This window comes from Mus caroli, chromosome 6, assembly GCF_900094665.2.
Source record: "Mus caroli chromosome 6, CAROLI_EIJ_v1.1, whole genome shotgun sequence".
Lineage (NCBI taxonomy): Eukaryota > Metazoa > Chordata > Mammalia > Rodentia > Muridae > Mus > Mus caroli.
In genome coordinates, this window is record NC_034575.1 from 12,912,555 (window position 1) to 12,920,182 (window position 7,628).

Below are 7,628 nucleotides of genomic sequence, written 5' to 3' on the forward strand. Positions count from 1 at the left end.
GGAATTCACTCTGTAGACGAGGCTGGCCTCGAACTCAGAAATTGGCCTGCTTCTGCCTCCCAAGTGCTGGGAATAAAGGCGTGCACTACCATGACCAAGGAAATGTTTTCTAAATGAGTAACTAGAGGAACAAATGATTAAGCAAAATCAGAGGTGCTTGCAGAATTAGGAGTAAGAGTTATATTTCAAAGGAGAGCAAAACATACTGATTATGGTAAAAGTTCATATGCGTGATTTTCATGCTCATGAATCACTATGGGAAAACTAGACCTTTCATAAGACATATGATGTGCATTCCTTCCTTTGGGGCAATACCAGTTGTGTTGCTTACACATGTCATTGCTATAACAAAATACCTGACAAATACAGTTTAAGGGGTTTATTCTGACTCGTGCTTTAGGAAGAGAAACACTTGGTTGTGGTGGGGAAAGGCCTAGAACCAGAGTGTTAAGTACTTAGTTTTACTGCAATCAGGAAGCAGAGTGCAGGGAGGAAGGCTCAGCTAAAATCTTTAGACCCTCCCCATACACCCTGCTTCTTCAGTCAGGCTCCACCTCCTAAAGGTCTATCCCTTCCTGCAGCTCTATCAGCAGGGAACCATATGTCCAAACACATGATATTTCTTACTCAAGACACGCCTGTCTAATTCTGTGTTGCCTTTATCCGAACCTGTTTTCAAATCGTCAAGAACAGGGATCTCTACAACTTGGAAACTTTCCTGTATTCTTGCCTGTGTGGTTTTTGGAACGGTAGTTACTGTTATTATCCCATTTCCCACTGAAAGGGACTGAAGCATGGCTTCTGTAGAATGTTGCATCTCAGAAAACACATTCTATACATTGTGTCCATTGAACACTAGGACAAATTAAATGGCTTTGTATGGTAAGAGACCATAGGAACTGCCCCATTTCTGTGGCTGCAACTTCATCATTACAGAGTGTTTCCATAAGATAACAGGAGTTTCCAAAGGTTTTGTAGGGTTTATGTGAAGCAGCCAGGGGAAGAAAGTGGGTAAAGATGCAAAGAGCCCTTAGCACATCTGATGCAGCTCATCACGAATGAGGATGCAGGACATTTTCTCTGAAAAACAGACAGAGGGGGGAGGCAAAGGATACCAGTGCACTAGATATGCAGGCTAGAGATTCAAGGAATAAGAGGAATTTGGGGTCAACTCACCAAGTGTCTTCCCTCTTCACTTCTAAGTAGTAAAATGAGCCAAAGAAGGCTCCCCCTAGTCCTAGTTTAAAATCACTTTTATACCCTCTAGCCTTCCTCTGGGTAACATCTGAAAGCTACCACAGGTTTCTTACCTCTGATGCCTTTTAAGTAGAAAATAACCTTGAGTAGGGTCACGTTTCAATTGATTAGCAGCCTTATATTTTAAACTTCAGTATGAATGGGTGGTCTAAAGGGGATATTGAACACTGCAGAAGGGACGTGCCCAGGAAGAGCCCTGAGTACCATATGGAGCACATACACAGACCAAGAAGAAAGCCCGGCTATAGACGAAAAGACAGGCGGCTACAATGGCCCTGACCTTAACCCTCCCCAGCTTGCTTTGGAGACCTCTGCTTCATATTCCTAAGCAGGGTTCAGTGGAAACTGAATAGGAGTGGAGAGAATCCAGTCCACAAAAGAGACTTCTTTTTCTCCACAAAGAATTGCTTTTGTCTTATTGAATAAAAAGGGGCCTGGGGGGGGGAGCTTGGGGGCTCTGCAGGAACCAAATACCCTAAAGACCATCCAGTGAGCAAAACTGAAGATGAAAATCCAAGTATAGCTGTGACCACTTGTGTCTCTTTCACCTTGCCCTGGCCCACTGTTGATCCCAGCTATGGTGTCTGTGACAGAGAAAGGATACCACAGAGCAGTCAGAGAAATCAGAGGACACCACTCCAACAATTACCCCAAAATAGGACAGGGACACCTATCTGACTGCCCTTGTGCGTGTTATGTTACCCAGCGTGGGTGCACGGCTGGAGAAGTTATTTTGCCTTTATGGGAAGAAGTAGAGGTGGAGGAGGATGAGAGGAAGGAAGAGATGGGACTCGGTGGGAAACAGCATGTCACCAAGGGCAAATATTGCTCGCCAATATAAATGATTCAGGAAGAGATGAGAGCAACAGGTCATCTGTGGAGCATTCTTTTCTTTCCCTGCCTCCCAGCCACTTGTCACTGAGCCCCATCCAGTCACAAAAGGGGAGAGAAGGGCAGTAATCAGGCCCTGCTACAGCTGAATGGTAGATCAGTTCCAGGCAACTACTGTCTCAGCTAACTGGGACAGCAGAACAAGGAGTTGTTTGGGATGTTGCAGGGCAGAACTAGGGTGTTTTTCAGAGGCAAGTGGCAGAGATTATCATTCTTATTGCAATCCTTCATATGCATATGACTGAGAGCTCTCAGTTTAATCAACTACAGGAATGTGAACATTGATTAAACACTCAGGCGCTGAGAACTTCATCTGTACCTTATGACTTGGATTCTATTGTCCCCATTTTTTAAATGGTGAAAATGATGCCTGGAAGTTGAAGAATTCACTCAAGTTCACACGTAAAATTATGATTCGACCAAGACATTCTGAAATGAAAGTTTATACACCAAAGTTTATACTTGGTCTCCAAGAAGATGTCTTTTTTCCCTAGGATTCTATGCATGGCTTCTCCTGTCCTTTCTATCATATAATCTCCCGGAAGCACATGTCTGCATTCTCCCATCTATGGAGTGAGTCTCAGGACCCAAGAGGCAGGTCCTCTTCCAACCTGAAAGCTTCCTCCAGCTGTGTCTCCAAGTACAGCTCAGGCTCCTGCTTCTCTAGGCGCAGCCTCTCTTTCCTTTTACAATCTTTCTCCTGGCTCTTAAATTCTGTGCAATAGCAGATTGTTTTGCAAATGACATTATTCACAGATAGAATTTCAAGTTCTTCACAAGTTTCTCTCCGATATGTCTCAAGCACAGTGATTTATCTAAACACTAGGCACATCATCAGCACACATTAACAATTACATCAATTTTCTGTTTAGGCTATCAGTTCTCTAGGCAGAACCTATTTGATGTCTTTATTTGTTGAAAATTTCCTTCTCGGTGTATCCAGCCTTTTGTTGTTACAAACCTTTGTCTGACATTCTGTTTTTTGAAATCCAAAGGAAAACATAATTTTGTTTGTTTTCCTACCACTGAAGATTTTAGAATAATTGTTCAGAAGTAGAGCATCATGACAGTATATGGTAATATTAACAGTTTAGTTAGTGACATACAGATGTGAAATCTATGTGTATAATGCCTAATTACAACAGTATTGTATTATGATTTTTTTTGATACTGAATCTTAATTTGTAACCCTGGTTGCCCCAGAACTCACTATGTAGAACAGGCTGGTTTTGAACTCACAGACATCTGCCTGCCTCTCTTGCCTCTCTCTGCTTCCCAAGTGTTGGTATTAAATTTTTGTGCCACCATGCCAGGCTGTAAATTTTAATCTTGTTATCAGTATGGATTGGTGTTGAGAGAAATTCATTTTTCTTATCAAAAGTAGCCAGTCATCCAAAGGCCAATATTCCACAAATCTTGTGAAACTTTTATTCAAATCTTTTAATCTCCCCTACCTTACAAAACATTTATGCAAATTTTTCAAAAATCCCATTTTTAATATTTACTTATCTTTACTTTTTATGTCCATGAGTGTTTTTGCCTACATGTATGTGTATGCACTTCAGGCACACTTGGGACTCAGGAAGGCTGGAAGATGGTGCCAGATTCCCCAAACTAAAGTTATGAACAACTGTAAGAAACCATGTAGGTGCTGGGAACCAAACCCATTAAGCTATCTATATCGTTCTCTGTGCAAATCTTTTCATCTCCTCTCAAAGGCCCTGTTGCATTACCGGAACTTAATGGCCCTTAACGTGCAACCCCCTTTCCTTCATGCCACTTTCCAAATTAACCAATCAGGAATAGACTGTGAGCTTGAACTTTAGCCAACAGGGAGGAATAGCCAAGATTCCCCCTTTAATTAAAATAAAAGGCAGAGGCCATCCTGACCTCAGTGAGAACGGCTTGCTCAGTTTTAGTTGCGGTGCACCTTTTGCCAAAGACACTGACTTCTCAGGTCACTTCCCTTGTTAGATAGTTCTTTGTGCAATACTGAGAATATTCTTTTGCAGAAGTATGTATATGTGTAACCCAGTATGATTTTTTATATTCTTTTCTTTTTTATGTGAGTGTGTGTGTGTGTGTGTTTGCATGAGGGTGAGTGTGTATGGGGAGTAGATATAATGTGATGTGCACATAGGTGTGGTGGCCGAAGGTTGATTTAGGAAATCTTCCTCTACATTCTTCTACTTCAGTCTCTTAAGTTTGACTCTCAAAGAAACCCAGAACTCACCAACATGGTTAGTCATGCTAACCAGATTCTCTAGGAGTCACGACTCTACCATGTGAAGCTGCCTGGAATGAACGTGAGTTGCCACATTCCCTCAGCACTTATGATGGTTCTGGAGATATTAATTCTAGTCATCTTGCTTGTATGACCATATGTAGGAAATAGAGTAATTAAAATTAGAACTCCATGACTCCTCACCTCCGTGAGGTCACCATCTATGATGGAGTGATATGGTAAGGGCCATCCTAGAACAAAGGAAAGGTAACACAGTATATGTGACTACAACATAGAGCACATAATTAGAACATACACTGACATATGGGCAAGACAAAGGAACTAAACTGTAAAGGAAGCTAGAGGAAGGGCTCAGGTATTGCCCGCGCTTTTGTTCCCCCTGGTAAGAACACGCTCAGGGCAACCGGAATCTTCTGCGGCACAAGCTTTATTGCTTACCCCTTCAGGAGCCAGTGGAGAAGAGAGCGCCAGAGAGAGAGAGAGAGAGAGAGATATCCATAGAATGGCGGAACCCCGTCCCTTTTATGGAGGACTGTCCTCTGCCTCGGACGTGTCGCTCCCTGATTGGCTGCAGCCCATCGGCCGGAGTTGTCGTCACGGGGAAGGCAGAGCACATGGGGTGGGAAACTACCCCGGCGCATGCACAGATGGTTTGATTACACGGGTGCCAGTGCCATCAGCGCCATCTTGTAATGGCGAATGTGAGGGCGGCTCCTTACACTCAGGCTTTAGATGTGAATCCATTTAGCCAGTGGCCACACACATAACTATTGCTTCTTGGCATAAGGCCTTGGTGTCCTATCTTTCTATTTGTACACATACCAACTGTGGAACTTTGCAATGATGCAGCTGTTTGGGAGTCCCCCCATATACTGCCAGAAAGCCCATGAAACTCATTGGTCTCACCATGTTGGAATCTTACTTTTGTAGGTCATTTTGATGTTCATCTGGGATGACTGATGTTAATTCAAATCCCTAGGAATGTTTAACCTTGTCATTTTTCCAACTATAAAAAATAACTGAGTGATTTTGAGCATTGTGATTCCTACATTCATCTTTTACTCTAGTTTTTCAACTGATGTAATAAAACAGTGAAGTGCTTTGTAATAATGATTACACCAGGGGCTGGAAAGGCAGCTCAGTAGAACCACAGAGTACACATTTCTCTTACAGAGGACCCTAGTTAGGTTCCCAGCACCCACATAGAGCAGCTCAAAACTGCCTGAAACTCTAGCTATGGTCTAGACCAAAGTCTGGGGGCAAGTCACATGTATTTGCATAATCAAAACTGAGAAACATACTTTTAAATATATGCGACTCTCCACATTCACTCAGCATTTATCTTGGTCCTGGACATATGATTTATATGCATCTTGCTTGTGTGACCATGTGTAGGAAACAGTAAATAAAATTAGGACTTCTGCAGGGCATGGTGGGGCATGCCTTTAATCCCAGCACTTGGGAGGCAGAGGCAGGTGGATTTCTGAGTTTGAGGCCAGCATGATCTACAGAGTGAGTTCCAGGACAGCCAGGGCTATACAAAAAAACCCTGTCTCGAAAAACCAAAAAACCAAAAAAACAAAATTAAAAAAAAAAAAATTAGGACTTCTGTCAGAGGCCAAGGAGACTATCGCTTAGTCTTAGCAGTGACTGAAGATAATTCATATTTATTCACTCTCTCATCCTCTACTTTGTCCTGTCTTCCCCTTCTCATTCAACCCTGTGATCTGAATATTTTATATGACTCTGAAGAGTAGAGAATTTTAGTGAAAGACAAAAATGAAGTGGACTACACATATGATTTAAGTTTATTTATAACATTGTTTTAACTGGCATAACAAAATTTAATGTTTTTCTCATTAAAATATGTTAGGCAGTGGTTCTCAACCTTTTAAACGCTGCCACCCTTTTTTAGTACAGTGTCTGATGTTATGGCGACCACCAACCATAAAATTATTTTTATTAGTACTTTATATCTAAGGTTGCTTCTGTTATAAATCATAATGTAAATCTGTGTGTTTTCTGATCATTTTAGGTGACCACAGTGACCACCCAGAGAGGTCAGTTCAGAACTGCTGGGGTAAGGTATAATACACCAAAATAAGAAAATCACTAAATGAATGTATTTAAAATAGCTAATATTTCTTACACACATATATGTACTTACTAAGCAATAGTTATAGAATCAATCAATATCATCAATATCAAAGATGGGAGCGACCATGAACACAGGAAACTGTGACACTGTGATACATGCAGAGAAGCCTAAGACACAACTGCACTCTCTTTTAAGAATCCAATGTAGGCAGGCAGTCACAAAAATATTACAATTAGGACTAGATGTCAGAAACAAGATGAAGACTCTCCAGAGATCAAGAGCAAATTCGATCAGTATCAGGGCTGCATGCACAAGACCAGACCATGCAGAATTACCTACAATTCAGGAGCTAGAGCCATGGTTAAAGCATAATGATGATGGTGATGGTGATGGTGATGGTGATGGTGATGGTGATGATGATGATGATGATGATGATGATAATATCATTATCTGTGGGAACTAAAAAGGGGCCAGGGAAAAGAGGGGGAGGGAGGATAGCCCATGTACGGCCGGAATTCCTCCTATACTTTGGGCAGGCAGAAGCGGGAGGGCTGCCAGACGCTTTCCACTCTGTCCTGGGGTGGGCATCTGAGCCACTGACCCCACTCGACAGGGGGGTGGACAAGGGGCAGCCCCTGACCAGGGGCCTGGGGCAACACCCTGTTGCCCTGAGGTTATGGGAGAGAGGGCTTAGAGAGCAAGGTTCCCACACAGGCAAGAGTCTGCACAGCAGGCCTTGATGAGCAGAGACTGTCTATGGTTTTAGAGCTTTATTATAGAAAGGCAGGAGGAAAGAGAGAAGGTAGAAAAGAGAGAGAGAAGAAAGACTAGAGTGAAAGAGAGAGTAAGAGAGTGAGAGGAGAGGAGAAAAGGGAGGAGAAGACAAAGAGAGCAAGAGGAGTGAGAGTGAGAGAGTGAGGAGGGGCTAAGCAGCTCTTTGTATGGTTTGCTGCTATCTTTACCGTTGCTAGGTAACTGGGGAAGAGTTTAGCCTGAAGGTCATAAGCTTGGGACATTGCCTATGAGACTACTAGCCATGCTTCTTCTGTGGGGACTGAGGAGGGCGGTAACTTCAACAGGAGCCAGGGTCCAGGAGACATGAGAGAACTCCTTCCGTCCCATGTAGGTGAATTATCA